The sequence below is a fragment of the Peromyscus eremicus genome, chromosome 20 (assembly GCF_949786415.1).
Source record: "Peromyscus eremicus chromosome 20, PerEre_H2_v1, whole genome shotgun sequence".
NCBI classification, from domain to species: Eukaryota; Metazoa; Chordata; class Mammalia; order Rodentia; family Cricetidae; genus Peromyscus; species Peromyscus eremicus.
Window position 1 is genome coordinate 9,908,911 of NC_081436.1, and position 16,893 is coordinate 9,925,803.

The following is a 16,893-nucleotide window of genomic DNA, read 5'->3' on the forward strand; positions in this document are numbered from 1 at the left end:
AAGTAGATGTTACATGTTACTTTTCACAGCATGGGTGCTTACCTAAAAATAGGTAAATTCCTCGAGGTTTCCTTAGTGAATACGGAGAGATAAAAGAAGCTAACAATCGGGTTGAAATAGATCTTTGCCAAAGACAAAGGAGTTTGTTTCTTGCTCTGTTTCCCACATGTAATCTCTACAGCTGTGGTGCTAGCAAATGCTCTGTGTGGTCAAGAGAATGACGGACAACACTATGCTTTCAGTTTCGAATGACTGGGTTTATTAAGTCTTTAGCAAGGAAAGGAAAAGAATAGATATCAGACAGAGAGAATCAATGGTGAATAGCAAAGCATCATCAGATCAGGCATGCACAACATCCGGCAGAGACTGCTGGGGTAGCTCAGTTGAAAGAAAACAAAATGTAGCATCATCAAATCCGAGCTTACAGACACCAAGCAGAAATGGAGAGAGGCGGCACGGGGCAGTCAGCCGGAGTTTCCATTCAGTGCTGTGGGCAGAACAGAGCAGTCTATACACAGGCGAGCTCCGGCCTTCCTAGTGCCATTGTGGGCATTTGACATTACTGGAAAAACAATAGAAACCTAAGTTGGGAACTGGGTCACCTTCCAGCTGTTTGCAAGAACACATGTTTTCACTCGTGTGCTTTTCTTGCTGTTCTCCTCCCACCCCACAGAGTTGGAGCAGACAGCACATCCCCACACAAGGAGTCTCCGGAGACGCTTTGAGACAAATCCATCCAGGTCTGAAATGGGACGGGGGAGGGAGGGGAAATCCTACTTTCAGAGCTAGCTTCTGGGTGAGCTCAAACAACATACAACAGTTTGCCCATATAATGTACACTACAGCAAAGTATCCAATAAACTCAGCAATGAGAACATCAAGGTCTCAACTTAGACACTCTGACACTCTGACAATGGTTGCTTAAAAGTTTCCGCTGAGAAGCACATTTGCCAAGGCAGAAATGGGCACCAGGCTCTTCAAAACCATAAAAACCCTTGAATCGAGGCAGTATTCAATTAAAAAGCACGTTGGCCCTGGGCAAAAGTAACTTCTGAGTCTCACTTCCTGCCTGCCTCCACTTCCATCTTCTGCTCATGTATTCTTTGTTCATCTTGGAAGGCCCAACCCAGGAGACTCTGTGAGATCACAGGTTATTTTTTGCCTTGAATCTACTTTTACATACAGTCCATTGTCCTGTAATTTAAGGTTCTCTCTGAAATTATCTTGTTTAAAGCAGAAAAGGTCTTGTTTCTTTCCATACACATCACGGTATCTGGAACTTTGCTTGGCCACATAAGGTATGTTGTAAATGCTTGAACTTATTACCAAAAGTCTTGAATACTAAGTTGCTCACAAGCTGTTCCCTGGATTTTCAAAATCTAGTTCATCCTCATACAGTCATGTCCAAAGTAACCAATAGACAAGTTGCAATGAAAAGAATAGCATGGCTCATCTCCTCAAAGGGGTTGAATTAGCAAAGTCATAACAAAGCCCAGTAATCTCACTCTGAAGTTAAGACCACGTGTTCCGATGACGTCCTAAGACCATGTGTTCTGATGATGTCAGAGGCTTTGCTAGAGGCACTTTTCCTCTTTTCCCACTACCTGGCTCTAAAGACAATCAAACGCCTTCACCCCACCTACCCTGGAAGCCTGCTGACTGCTTTCCTAGTGGCAGGGTTCATCTCTGACCATTCCCAGCTGTAAGCCTTGCTCATGGAACCCAACAGTTAGGAGAATGGCTTACCTCCTGTGGGGGGAAAGCAAGCCCCCAAATTCAAAGCATGATATGTAATAATGGCTATTCAATAGGCTGTAGAAGGCATCAGGCTGTAATGGGTGGTGATGGGTCTCTAGCCCCTAGATAGGTACTGAATAGCTGCAGATAATGTTGCTGTTTTCAGTCTTGATTAAGTTGCCTTTATCTTTTATATTTTTTTATTTTGTGTGTGTTCATGTGTGTGTATGTGTGTGTGTAGTGGTGTATGTGTGTGCATAGTATGTGTATAGTATGTATGTGCATGTGTTGTGTGTATAGTGTGTATACATGTATGTGTAGTGTGTGTGTTATGTGTTACGTGCGTGTATGTGTGTGTTTGCGTGGGGGAGGGAGCACATTTGAAGATAAAAGGATCACTTATGGGATTCAGTCTCCCCTTCAAACTCCGGTGGTCAAGCTTGATGACAAACATCTTTACCTGCTGAGCCATGTGGCCAACCCTAATTATCTTTCTTGGTCTCTGTGTTGATTTGTTTTGCGCTGCTGGTTCTGATCATTTTGTTCTCTGGGAGCTTTTCTGGTCTTTGCCATCCTCCCCAATTACAAGTCCTTCACCGGATAGTCTGAGAATTTGAGGCCCATCCCACCCACTTTCAGAGGTTGAGATGGTAATAATAGAGAGATCATGGCTGGCCCCTTCCTGCTACACTGATTCCCACCTAAGAGAGGCAGCGTGTGGATACCACTCATCTTCATCTCCTCATTTGTCCTTCCTCTTAGTGAGCTGCTCTGAGGTTACTCTGTACCTTTAAAAGCCACATGACTGTGAAACAAAGAACTAAAAATCAAAATAGTGTTCTCAGGCTCTTCTTTGTAATTCTGATTAAAACTCCAGTCAGATGATGGTATAGATTTAAATTTACTGGATGAAATAAAGTAATAAGGCTGGGAAATTATGTGTGGGTACCAATTATTTCTACTCTTTCAAGCTCTCCTCCCCAGTCATTTCCCTTCCCCATTACTATAGATAATTGAGAAATGAAATATGCAAATACTGTTACCTCATTTTAAAAAAAAAAAAAACTTGTAACTAAGACATTATGACAAGGAGAGGAATGTCCTCCAGCATTCTTGTTCTCAAATACCACCCCTTCTTACCCAGATACTCAGTCAAGAATGAGATTTGTCACCCTTCTGTCTGTCTGCTGTCTCAGTCCACGTGGCACTGATGAGAAGATGAGATTTGGGTCTCATATCAATGGGAAGACCTAACTCTGTGCTGATTCCAAATGAAGAACTTGAACCCCACACAAGGGAGAGTGTCTTGACAAGTCAACGTGAATCTCCACTTGCTAGATTTGTTCCTCTCTCTGAGATTTTGGTGGTCCCCCTATGACTATTTACTTTGCTCCTTCCATCTGGTAAACCAGGACTGAAAGCTGCTGAATTGTAGTTAAATACATGTATCCCCTTGATAAATACTCTTTGTTACATCAAGCTTGGCCTTCTCCAGAGCACCAAATGAACAGACAAACACAACTGCTAAGTTGGAATTTGCTGAGCTGAAAGTGCACTTCCATCATGATTTCTCTTTAGTCCCTCCTCCACTCAAGGGCATCCGAGGAGAAGCTGATGGGCAGTGAGCCTGTGCCTTCCACACGTACAGGAGAGACCAAGCATAGTTCCTGACCATCACAATGAATAATCTAGTCTGGATTTAGTTCACTTACACCCGTGTGTGGCAGCATACCAGTGTGTGTCTACATTATAGTAAAAGTTATATAGCATTGTAAAATAGGACATGGGGTTTCAGACAAGTGACTTCTGTTTCAGACCCACCTATGTTCACAGTCAGTCATCGGTCACTTTGCCTGTCATCCCCCAAATCCTCTTCCAATTCTAATCTTTCAACTGATTCCATCCATGTCCCATGGAAAGCATAGCTTGGCTTTACAGTATGAATGACTTCACCTGCCCACCCTACAACCAGCTGGACCAATTTTGAACACTTGGCCAATAAAAGTAACCCGTAAACCACATAAACCATGGGAAGCCAATTATCATCATCATTCTCTCTCTCCCTCTCTCTCTCTCTCTCTCTCTCTCTCTCTCTCTCTCTCTCTCTCTCTCTCTCCTTTATCCTCATTCTTGTATTGTGCTGGTTATTTTTTTTTTAATCAACTGACCCAAGCTAGAGTTATCTGGAAAAAGGTAAACTTAATTGAGAAAATGCCTCATAGAAATCAAACTCTATGAACAGAGAGAAACTATAATCAAGCTGTAATGGGAAGAGACTCTGTGAATTCATGTCTATCAAGGTGAGCCAGTTACAAAGGAGAATATAGCCTGTTTGACCCTGCAATTGCCTCAAATTCTTCTTTCTGTAGACACATCTCTGCCATGTGACTTTACAGGTGATCTCTCTAAGTAAAGTTTACTCTCTCTGTCCATTGAGTCTAGACTGGTACTATGAGTTACTTTGGTCATGTGAGACTTTCAAGGTTGGGATGTACTCATCTCTTGATATTGTTTTGTCTCTAGGACTCACAAAAACATCAGGCTAAAACATTTGTGGGGGTTTGAATAGGAACGGCCCCAACAGACTCATGTTTTGAATGCTTGGCCCATAGGGAGTGGCACTATTAGGAGGTATGGCCTTGTTGGAGGAAGTGTGCCACTGTGGGGGCAGGCTTTGAGGTCTCATATGCTCAAGCTTTGCCCTGTGTGGAACACAGCCTCCTGCTGCTGCCTGTGGATCAAGATGTAGAACTCACAGCTCCTTCTCCAGCACTATGTCTGCCTGCATGCCGCCATGCTTCTCGCCATATGGATAATGGATTAACCTCTGAAACTATAAGCTAGCACCAATTAAATGTTTCCCTTTATAAGAGTTGCCATGGTCATGGTGTCTCTTCACAGCAGTAGGAAACCTAAGACAAGATATACCACCAGGCCGGGCCATAGTAGCGCACGCCTTTAATCCCAGCACTCGGGAGGCAGAGCCAGGCGGATCTCTGTGAGTTCAAGGCCAGCCTGGGCTACCAAGTGAGTTCCAGAAAAGGCGCAAAGCTCCACAGAGAAACCCTGTCTTGAAAAACCAAAAAAAATAAATAAATAAAAAGATATACTACCAGAAGACAAGAAACCAGGAAGAGCAAATATATATTATTCAGCAGAGGCTCCCCAACCAGCCGGCCCACCAGCCACCTGGCAACCTTACAAGACCAGAATAGGCTAGCCAAACCAGTGCCCCAAAGATCAGCAATGCCAATATGGACCAGAGAACCTGACAGTTGCTCCATTAAGTTGTGAGAAGTAAAGGTTTACTTTGTAGATGTTTCAGTCTTGGCATTTGTTTTGTTGAGGTCACATGGGACAGGTATTTTTCAGTCACTCCATGCGCTTCCTATTCAGAGATTATATTTCTCCCCCTTCTGTTGACTTGACACTTTCTTACCACAGACGTATGTATATTACTAACACAGACCACCCCAATCCAGATGAGGACAGTAGGAGTCCTCTTTCCGACACTGCTCCAGGTACTAGCATATAGAAGCTCTTGTCTCTTCTATGGTCCCTTCCTTCTGAGATCCAAACTCAACATTATTTTACTGCCTAAGGTTTAGACTTAGAGTAAGAATTGGACGGTGGGGGGGGGGACGGAAGGGAGGACATGGGAGGAAAGGAGAAGATGAAGAAGAGGGGGAACGAAGGAGAGAAGGAACGAAGGAAAAAGAGGGAAGGACTGGGGGAGTGGGGGAGGGCAGGCAGGCAGCCAAGAGATACAAGGAAATCCCTTTTCACGGCCTTAGGTGAACTAGATCTAAGCACATCTATAGACTCTCAGACTTCACGGTTACTATGAGTTTGAGGTAGTTGGAGTTGGATTTCTGGCTCACCTCTCAATCTGTTCAGTGTTCTCTCTTTAATCTGTTTACAGGGTACAACACAGATGACTTCTGTCCCCTCTATGTCTAAGCACAGATTCATGAGGTCTCCTTGCCTCTCTGTCAGATGACCAAGGGCATTATCCACGGTATCATTGCAGCACCAGATGCCAATGAGCAGAGGCCTTGGAGGTGGGGATGGCTTCATTAGTAACCGGTAAGTTATTTGTATTAGTAACAGGGAAGTTTTTTTCTTTCAGAGAATATACTGAGAAAAGGACACAAGAGAAATTACAAAAGCAGCCACTCTTTTCCCTAACGTCCCAGAAATCTGCTGTGTTGACAAGAAACATCCATGGTTCCCAGCCATCACTTGATGCGTAGTGATCTTCAGGACACAGAAGTTGGTTTGTCTTGCCTTTGACACCGCCATTTGAAAACTGCATTTGCTATTAAAGATAAGAGCAGACATTTGCTGCTTTGCTTCCCAACATTCGCTCCATTCCTCTTGTTACTGAATGTTTCTTCCATTTAAGGAATTTCCTCCGGACATAGTCTGAGGAGCAAGCAAATGGCCCAGTTAAGTCATTCAACTGCCTCCCCGGAAATGCCAGTATTGAATAGTCACAAAGGGACCAGAAACATGCATGTCATCTCTCCTTTACCCTCATCCTCATAAAACCTTCAGTTTCTACAGCCCCACAAAAGGTTCCTCTTGGTTCTTAGAGAAATCTCATCGCTTCCTAATAAATTCCTTTTACTAGCGAGGTTCAGAATCAAATTCTGGTGCTTGCTCCAAACAACCTCTCAACAGTACTGCAGTCTGTATGCCCACCAATGATGTCATCTTTACAGAGGACAGAGCAGAAGTGTCTGGAGGCCGTACTAGTCATGACACCGATGCCACCACCACCACTACATACCCTGACACCACTGTAAATCCCTGCAGCTAGTTCTGATTTATAGAATGGGAAGCAACGATTTTTATCATTTCCAAACCCAGGCTTCTAAGAAGTGGGTGTGCTCCACACCCTATTTCTGACTGCACAGTAGACTCGATGTCTGCTCTTAGGTGACCTCAGATGCCACATATTGAAAATGGTAGCACCTTCTTCAGTATGGGTGCTTGAACAGCAGTGTGTACAAGAGTGGGAACTTCTTACCATCCTCCCTTCTGTGACTACCGGGTCCACCACCTCCTGGACTTTCTGAGAACTGTTCATTGTATGGAGGCACGGGAATTCCAAACGTTATCTGGGATAACAGCTGGCAGTACTTTAATGCAAACTCCAGCCAACACAAGCAGAAAGCAAGAGCATTCGATCAGCATTTTGAAGGCTGAAACAACTGGAGAAAGCCTATTTGGCAGGAGCAAAAGTCACCCAACACTCACAGCAGGGATCCAGCTGTCCCACAGCCAGACACTGACCCTCTCCCAACCCTCCCCCACCCCATTCTCTCCTCACCAGTCAAGAAGGACATTTTCTGTCTCCTCGGTTAGAGGAAAACATACAGCTAGAGATGAATTAAGTCCTGAGGTTAGTGTTGTCTCACAAATGACATCATGGAGAAATCTTAACACCTCTTCCTTCAAAGGGACCCTGGGTGAGAAAGACCCCAATTGCACAGGCACAAAGAAACAACTGATATGTCCTATGAGACACACTAATTGGAAATGCAGGAGGGTTATGGTCCTGATTAATGAGCATGCATTGAGATCTGTCTTCAAGGTTCTGAATTTTCCACAACTCACCATATCATCTGTATTAATTTAAATATTTCTCCTGGCCTTTTTCCTTGTAGTTCTTTTAATAATAATTAATTATCCTACAAGCAATAGGCAGCCTGGGGAAGAATATATGCATGCGTGCATGTGCGTGTGCGTGTGTGTGTGTGTGTGTGTGTGTATGTGTGTGTGTGTGTGTGATCAATAACAGTTTCTCAACATGACCCCCAGGCTCCAGCCACATTCTTTGGCCTTGTTTGGAGGACGCCTGTTGGAAGGAAAGGCACTGGTGAAAATAAATTACCTATCTCAAACCACAGCTCTGCAGTGTCCCTGTACAAATGCACAGCAGCCCATGCCTATAACTCTGCCTGGGAAATGCTGCTGTACTGCTGACATTATGAAAGAGGATAAGAAAACCAGAAGCAAAAGCTCACAGTGTTCTGGATGGTGGGGCTATGCTGTGAAATGGAATATTTGTTTAACTAAGTAAAAATGTGTTACATTTGTTTGTGCTGCAGAATAAATGTTTAACTATGTAAAGATGTGTTGCATTTGTTTTACCTTGTCTGCCTAAGGCACCTGATTGGTCCAATAAAAAGTTGAATGGCCAATAGCTCGGCAGTAGAGGGATAGGCAGGGCTGGTGGGCAGGGAGAATAAGTAGGAGGAGGAATCTAGGCTAGAAGGAGAATGAGAGAGAGAGAGAGAGAGGGAGATCCTTGGGGCCAATCAGCCAGACACAGAGAAGGCAGGAAAGTAGGACATAAAGAATGAAAGAAAGGTAAAAATCCACGAGGCAAAACATAGATGAAAGAAACAGGTTAAATTATTAGAGCTAGTGGGATGAGCATAAGATAAGGCTGAGCATTCATAATTGATAATAAGTCTCCATGTCATAATTCGGGGGCTGTCTGTCTGAGAAAGCCAGTTACAGGGTTGCTCAGGGCATCTGCTGCTATCATCATGTGGCCACGTGACAGCTGTCCTAAGGTTCATGTCCTCTTATCATCATATTGGTTATTACTGGCTGGTGTGTCCCACACGGAACCTGCCTCTTCCAGTTTTCCCAACTATGAAACAAGATAAGAGAGAGACCCCTGGCTAGTTGACTGTGCTCCGTGAATCCAAAGCGCTTTAATGTATATTAGAATCTATATAAAAAGAAAAACACCTCTGTGTTGGACCAGCTGGAAGTGTGACGCTTTGCTCAAGTCCATGCAGTTTCATGCAGCCTTGATGCAGAGGATGGGGACATTTCTGTAAGGTTCTCACTGTCCTCCATGCCCCAGTTTCCTTTGTAAGCCTGCATTCCTCAGTTTTGAAGGGTTCTTTTAGAATTATTTTGGGTCATTACTAATACTGCCTCCCCCCCCCCCCCCGCCCCCAGTCTTCCCTCCAAAGATAGGCTCTGAAAAGACGTTCCTGTGAGCCCATTACCTCAGCCTTCCTTCCTGGATTACTGGAATGGCCACATTTATATTCATGATCTCTCTCACATGTTGCTTCTAAAGTCTTGACAAATGTTTGTCTCCTCCAGGTAGGTAGTGTGTGTTGAAGCTTTTGTTTTTCTCCACTGCCACTTCATAAAATGAAGCCACTGGTTGGTTGGACTCCTACAGACCTAAGGATTGACAAGCTCCATAACTCCTCTTCCTATCAACACGGAAACCCGTATTTGCCCCATTACTTCTTTTTGAGTGTAGTATTTAGAATTACTTGAGACATTTTGTAGCAAGGTTATTAAAAACATGCAAAGGTAAGGTGGCTTAACTGTGTGCAATTGTGTGTTTGATTTTGAACAGATCTTAAGATATCGGGCTCTCAGGGGAGCTTAAGAAATATTATCTGCTCATATCTTTGATGATTTTGAAGTAAATTACACAGTCTAAGAACAAAATGTAAATTCTTGTCCCCTGGATGCCATAATGTCTCCTTTTAAGCCACCTTGTCAAGATCCATTTATAATCTTCCTAACCAGGTTCATAATTCTCTTTCTGCTCAGAGGTTTCCTACCCGTTAGAGACCATAAATAAAAGCACGCCAAGATAACCATTTGAAGAACAGACTTCTGCTATGAAAGCTTCTTGGATAATGCCCAGTATGTTCATTCCCAACTTTTATAAAGCGTTCTTTTCTTTCTCTAAACCTTCAAAGCCCCCGTTCACCTAATTGGTCAATGCCCTACACATTTTCCATTTTCTAACACAAACCACCTTTGAAGCAATGAGGTTAAAAATCACAGACATTTTCTACTTCAATTCCCAATGTTACAGATCTATACACGGCTTAATGATATATAAGGTTTGAACACAAATCATTGGCAAACTGAGACCAAGAGTTTGAGAAGCCAAGGCCTAACCTTGGAGAATTTACCTTGCATTTAAGTTGTTAGTCAAAGGGAGCCGGTTTGAAAGACCGCAACACAGACACACCCTGGTTTTCTTTGATCGTTTATGTCTAGCTCTGTCAATATCCTATGTGGAGGAAAGGTGGGAGAGAAGAAGAAACAGAAGAGAGGGGAAATGGAAGGAACGCAGACTAGCTTTTCATCTCTGTGCCAACATACCTTGGCAAGACAAGCAGAAGGGAAGAAGACTCATTGGCTCATGGTTTCAGAATCTCAGCCAATCACGGTAGGGAAGGTGTGGCCGAGCAAGTCATAGTAGCCAGGAAGGTGAGAAAGAGTGAGCTTCCTGGGCGGGGAGGAGAGGGGAAGTGGGGCGGGGGAGGGGGCAGGGAGAGGGTGGAGGGGGCAGGCTTTTACCCTTTCATTTCATCTGGAATCTCTGCTCATAGGCTGGCACTGCCTCCATTCAGGGCAGAACTTCTTCAATCAACCCTCTCTAGACACTCTCATAGAAACATCAGAGGTATTCTTCATTTGCTTCCTATTGCTGTGATAAATACCATGACCAAAAGCAACTTGGGAAGGAAAGGATTTAGTTGACTTACAGATTACAGTCCATCAACAGAGGCAGCCGAGGCAGGAACTGAAGCAGAGACAATGGAGGATCACTGTGTATTGGTTTGCTTTTTTATACAACTCAGGACTACCTGGCCACATCCACAGGGTTCTGGGCCCTCCCATATCAATCATTAATCAAGAAAATGTCCCACATTTATCCACAGGACAGCCCAATGGAGGCATTTTCTCTCCTGAGGTCCTCTCTTCCCAGATGACCTTAGGTTATGTCAAGTTGAGAAAAAAAACTAACACAATTAGTCTTTTAAGTGATTCTCCATCAAATCAACCATCAAGACTGGCTGTCAAGAAGGGATAGAAGAAAGAATGACTGAGAGTAATGGAAAAGGAGAATGAAAGAATGGATGGTTATTGTCCAATTTGGCTGATAGAATTTGCTATCTTTCAGTGGGAGAGCTTGACAGCTTCTTGCCATTCCCCGTGAATTCCCAGCACTACTCTGAGCCTTGAAACCCAAAGTGTAACATCTCTATAGATCAATCCAGCTCCTAACTCAGAACAATGGGCTCTGGATTTCCATACTTGTGAGAAGAGAAGTTGAACATTTTGGGGTTCAAATACACAGACATGCATACACATATATACACACATAGTGTGTGTGTGTGTGTGTGTGTGTGTGTGTGTGTATTGCCCACAAATCTATCCTTCCCCACTCCTCTGTGTATAGAATAGGATCTTATAATCTAGAGCATGGGTCTTTAGCTGCTCTGTGCTGATGATATAAAATTCAAGGCACTTAACTGCATTAAACTGTGGAGTTGGATAGTCAATATTCTGTTTGTCCATGCCTTTTCTGGTTATACAGGATAGCTTGAAGCTATATTCAAAGAGAAGAATTCAGTTAGAAAAAAAATCTTCATTTGTTGGTAGTGTACTAGGACTGAGTTCTAAACTCGCTTTCCACAAACCAGGCAAGACTACATGTAGCATTCTGCCATTCTGCTGTATGGATAGCTGTTGCAAGGAGCATAGGTTGAATTTTTCACTCATGGTATGACAGCTGCAGGTCTCCCTGGAAGGCCTTTGTCTGGTGCAAAGCACTGAGGACACAAATCTCTTTATGGAGACTATGATTTCTGTCTGCACTCGGTTTTTCCCTGGGAATCCATAGAAAGTGGAGAATGGAGACCTGACGAAATGCTCTGTGGGTGATCAGGGGACAGGCGTGGACGTGCTGAATGGACACTGACCCTTCCCTCCCGCCTCGCCAGCCTCACCGTATCAGCTGCCTTTAACCCTACAGTTCATCACTTGCTCTGTTTGTACTTGCAGAAGTCGGTGGATAGCGATGTGTCGGGCTCTGTATTTATTTTCTCTTTAGAAAAGCAAATTTCCTGAACTCAACTTGAGCAGAAATCTTTTTCTGTCACTTTCTGGCAGCCCACAAATAGGTTAAATCAACATGTGCCTTTTAAAAATTCAGTGTTCAACCGAAACCCCAAGCTCCGAGCTTGGAAACTGTGCTCTGAGCACTGAAATTTCCAGAGCTGTAATACAACACACACTGACATTTAAATCCAAAAAAGATAATATTTCACATGCTAAGAAAATTCATTTAAAATATAATTAAAGTATAATTTCAACTATATTACTGTAGCTTTAAGCTATAATGCTTCGAGGAGAAATAAAACGTAACAGTCTCACTGAAGCAGAAAGCTAATTTTCAGCCTGAGTAAAGAATATGAGAATCTAACTGAAGATATACATACAGATTTTGTAGATGTCAATAATCCCAAATTATAAGAATATTTCCCTTTAACCACTAAAGCAACATATTCATAAAGATCTTCCCAATTATCTGCTCTTCTCCCCCCCCCCCCATCATTAAGCATCATATCAACGCATTTCCTGCCAGCAGCTATTTTCTGTCTGCCCTCCAGGCTGCTGATGTCAATCTCTACATGCAGAAGCAACTACACCTTAGATCTGGTTGAGCAACAGCAGGACCTCAGCTTGGAGCAGGGCAGAGAGTGCAGGAAGTGTGAATGCACGCAGAGTAGATCACCAGAGGCATCGCTGGTGTGGATCACCAGAGGCATCGCTGGTGTGGATCACCAGAGGCATCGCTGGTGTGGATCACCAGAGGCATCGCTGGTGTGGAAGAGAAAATTGCGTGGCAAAAGGAAGCCAGGCGTTCAACTGCTGCTTCACACACCTCTTAAAAGCGAACCATTGTGAGCCTTGGGCCAAAGAAATCACCGTTGATACTTATTCTACTTCACTAGAAAGAAAACTGGGCCAGAAAGGGGAGACCAAGCACCGAGGAAGCACCCATGTTTCACTTTGCCTTGCCCACATTCAAAGCAGTCCTACTTCAGGACGTGTTTTATCTTTTCATGTCTTGGCTTGAAAATGTTTCCTTCCTCTTGTTAGCATCTTTAAATTTACACCAAGATGAGTGGTGCATCTTAAAAACTGCATTCTTTTCTCTGAGACTCTTGTGTATTAAACACTGTATCTTTCTCTCTAACTGAAACTCTCGTGTCTTTTGGCCAACATCTCCCCATTCTGCTATTCCCAACCCACTGGTAGCCACCATTTGACTCTTTGCTTCTGTGAAACTAAACGTTCTATATGCTACATATGAATCAAGTTACAAATGTTTGTCTTTCTGAGTCTGGCTTATTTCACTTAGAATGATATCCTCCGGGTTCATTCATTTAGTTAAGTGCCTTCTATTCTCACAAAATAACAAAAATGTGAGAGGAGAAAACTAGATGAAGTATTACAGAAAGGGAGCTTCATTCAGATTCACTAGAGGAATAGAACTGAGAAAGAGAGAGAGAACATATATGTGACATATAGAGACATATATATATAAAACATAGAATATCATATATATATTCTGTATTATATTTTGTGTACCTGTATATTTTATACATATGTTATGATATATTGATAGATTGATAGATAGAATGGGACAGACAGACACAGAGAGAGAGAGAGAGAGAGAGAGAGAGAGAGAGAGAGAGAGAGAGAAAGAAAGAGAGAGAGAGAGAGAGGGAGAAATAGATAGATAGATCATAAAAGAGGAGTCACCAAAATGACTTACACAATAGAGGTTGGGTTGTCCAGCAATGACAGTCTGCATGCTAGAGGGCTGAGAACCCTGTAGCTGCTCAATCCATAAAGCTGGATGTCTCAGTGGTCCCAATCTGGTGCTGACAACTTGGATGATTCCTGGACAGTCACTGATCTCCAGTCTACATTGGAAAGTGAAAGATCTTAGAGTCTGATGTTAGAAAAGGATGGTGGTGGTGGCAGCAGCAGCAACAGCAGGATAGATGCATTCAAGAGCAGAAAGTGGGCAAGCAATGGGGCTTTTTTCTTAGATCATTGTATCTAGGAGAGAGTCTTTTCCCCTCAACACTTCTCAGATGCTCTCACAGACCCACTCAGTGGTATGTCTTAGTCAATCCTGGATCTGTCAATCAGATGACTAAGATTAAACATGTGATGGTTAGCTCTAATTATCAACTTGATACAACCTATACTCACCTGGGAAGAGTCTCCATGGGGGCATGTACACACTGGGGTTGGCCTATGGGCATCACTTGTGAGATGTCTTAATTAATTGATATGGGCGGCACCATTCCTTAGGAACTGTATAAGAGAAATTATGCTGAGCACAAGTAAGCAAGCGAGTGAGCAAGCATGTGTCAACTCATTTCTCTCTCTGCTCTTGATTGTGAGTGTGATATAACTAGCTGCTTCAAGTCCCTTCTGCCTAAATTTCCCCAAAATAATGCACTACAATCTAGAATTGTTAGCTAAAATAACTTTGTCCCCTAAATTGCCTTTTGTCAGGGTATATTATCACAGAGATAGAATGAAGCTAGGACATCATCACAGTAGCCTACCTGAAACTTGAAACACAGATGAGGGTGAGGGTTTTCTTTAACCTCAAATTCTTTAAAATTCTGCATGCCCACACAAATGTACTTTCTATAATTTGCTAACCCTCCAATCCAATGCCTTTTCTTCTTTTGTATAACATGACAGGGATCCTTGCTCTGGACTTGATATAAAATTAGTACTCAATAAAAACATGGGAAAAGCAGAATGGGTATGTGGAGGAATGAAGGGGTAAGTGAGTGAATCATTCATCCACAAGAATTTTGGATCTATTAAAGAACCTTTACGAAATGTCATCTCACCATCTGTATTCTTGTGAACCACTAAAGTGACAGGGAAAATGAGGCCCCAAAATTTAAGCATCATTTTAAACAAAAATATGTCAATGTTAATGCTGTAGCATCTTGTCCAAGAATTAATACCCTCATGAAAAGAAAATGATAATTCCACAATTAAAATGCAATCCAGTATGTCACATAATAGTACTATAAAAGAAGTGTTGGATAACTCAAACACCATTAGGAAAAAGTACCCCACCAAAAAATAAGCTATTGAAGTCATACAAGGGAATTTTTCCTTCAAATATATGCTTCCTTGTTTAAAATACCTCCTTATTTTCAAAGATATTAGTCTTATCCACATAGTTCAACATTCTAGACATAAAACTTAGCTGTGTTCAATATAAGCCATTGTTGCAGAATGTTGTATTCTAAGCATAATGACATGGCTGTTATCATCTTAATTATGGCCATTGTAGCTGCCCATTCAAGACCCTATGAAGATCAGGCCTATTGACATTCCCTTACAGGAGGAGGGGATGGAGAGGGTCATTAGAGTTCTTATAGCCACTCACCCCTTCCGGTTCCCTCCCAGCTGAATGTATTTCTGTCTTGCCCTGCACATGGTCTCCTAGACAATGAACAGTTAGCTAAAATAGAGACTTGATCTACATAGATTTTGAGAGGTCATCTTATATGCTGGGCTGGGACTCATCAATAATGTTAACTATTTGGGGTCACGCATGCTCATGTAAGTAACCCCTCACCCATGCTCCTGTTAATAAGTCCATTAAACTCATTAGGTTATCAAGTAACAGCTTGAGTATGAAGGTTGGTTTCTTTGGCTTGCCATTGGCACCCTACTGGGGGTGAATACACATTTGCTCATGGAAAAAATAACATGACAATCATTTACTTTTTCTGTATGCCAATTGGGGGGTGGTGTTCAATATGACATTTTAGTCTAAGCTTACTAAATTTTCAAGATATAGAAGAGCCAGCAATCAATGAGTTTGCATACTGAGGTTGGCCTCCAAAAGATCTTGGAATGATATGATAAAATCACATTAATAGTAATATGTTATGTGCTTACACCTAATATACTTTAATCTAGTTTATTCATGCAAAAAAACCTTATTTCCAGTATTTACAATCTGCAATACAGTAACAGCCATCACCAAAAAATGCTTCCAAGAAATCCTTGGTCCTTATTACTGATAGTGATGGTGAAAATTGGCAGATCCCTCTGATGGACATCACGGAATGTGTTCAAAAGTCACTGATCTGCACTGTTTCCTCTAGAAGTTACAGAGATGGAAACCTATGCAAGAGTCCCTGAGGATGAGGTCAAAGTTTTCCTAAAACTCTCCATAGTTTTATAATAGAAAAATACTTAAACCTTAAAAGTAGCAGCAGCCATGGAAAACTACATCACACAAAACATTTGCACCCATTAATATCACAATATCAGTTCACAATTAAAAGCCTACTGTGTGAAACTCTTGCTCGTGTGTGTGTGTGTGTGTGTGTGTGTGTGTGTGTGTGTGTGTGTGTGTGTAGCACATACACAAGGAGGATGTTAGAACAGCATCTCCAGATAGTAACAGCACCTAGTTCTGGTAGCTGAGAACAACTCTAATTTATTTTCTTGTCTACTTGCAATCTTTATTATGAGGTGGTTGTGTGGCTCACTGCTAAGGAGGCAAATAAATCTCCCCTTATTCATGCAGGATGCCTGGAGTGTCAACAGACCTATATTATGAGACCCTTTGAGATGTGGGCAAATTTCTTAAAGCTGAAACTGTATATTAAAAATATCAAGACAGCCTTGAAAGATATTCACTGTGAAAAACTGAAATAAAGATTACAAATAGATGGGAAAAGAAATAGTCTGAAATACTTCCTCAGATATATACAAACATATTATCTATAACTGTGATTTTACCTCATACTGTTTAATAAATTAGTTCCTACAAAAGTTTATTAAAACGTTCTTGTAAAGAACCTCAGACTATTTCTAGCTTTATTCATTTACCTGTGAATTTTATAATTTTCATTTGTCTTAACAGCTGAATAATATTCCATTGTGTACAAGTACCACATTTTCATCATCCATTCATCTGCTGATGGACATCTAGACTGTTTCCATTTCTTTTTGTAATTATGAACAGAGTAGCAATGAATACTGATGAACAAATGTCTTTATAGTAGAATGTAGAGTCCTTTGGGTAGATGCCCAAGGGTAGTATAGCTGGATCTTGAGTTATATTTACTCCCAGCTTCCTGAGGAACTGATTTCCATAATGGCTGTACAATTTTTGCATTCCTACCAGCAGTGAATAAGTGTTCCCCTTTCTCCATATCCTACCCAGAATGTGCTGTCATTTGTTTTATTGATTGTGGCCATTTTGACTGGGGTAAGACGAGACCTCAGAGTAGTTTT

The 16,893-nt window shown here is 42.1% G+C and overlaps 1 long non-coding RNA gene across 2 annotated transcripts; it reads right to left on the reverse strand.

The window, feature by feature from the left end:
* Positions 1 to 236: 236 nt before the first annotated feature.
* Positions 237 to 1,515, reverse strand: LOC131896816 (uncharacterized). Of its 2 annotated transcripts, none has more exons than XR_009375519.1 (2): positions 1,327 to 1,515; positions 237 to 562 (listed from the first exon to the last, which is right to left on the reverse strand). It is a non-coding gene; the product is annotated as an uncharacterized LOC131896816 (long non-coding RNA). The 2 variants fall into 2 exon arrangements; XR_009375520.1 differs by having other exon boundaries at positions 1,184 to 1,515.
* Positions 1,516 to 16,893: the final 15,378 nt, after the last annotated feature.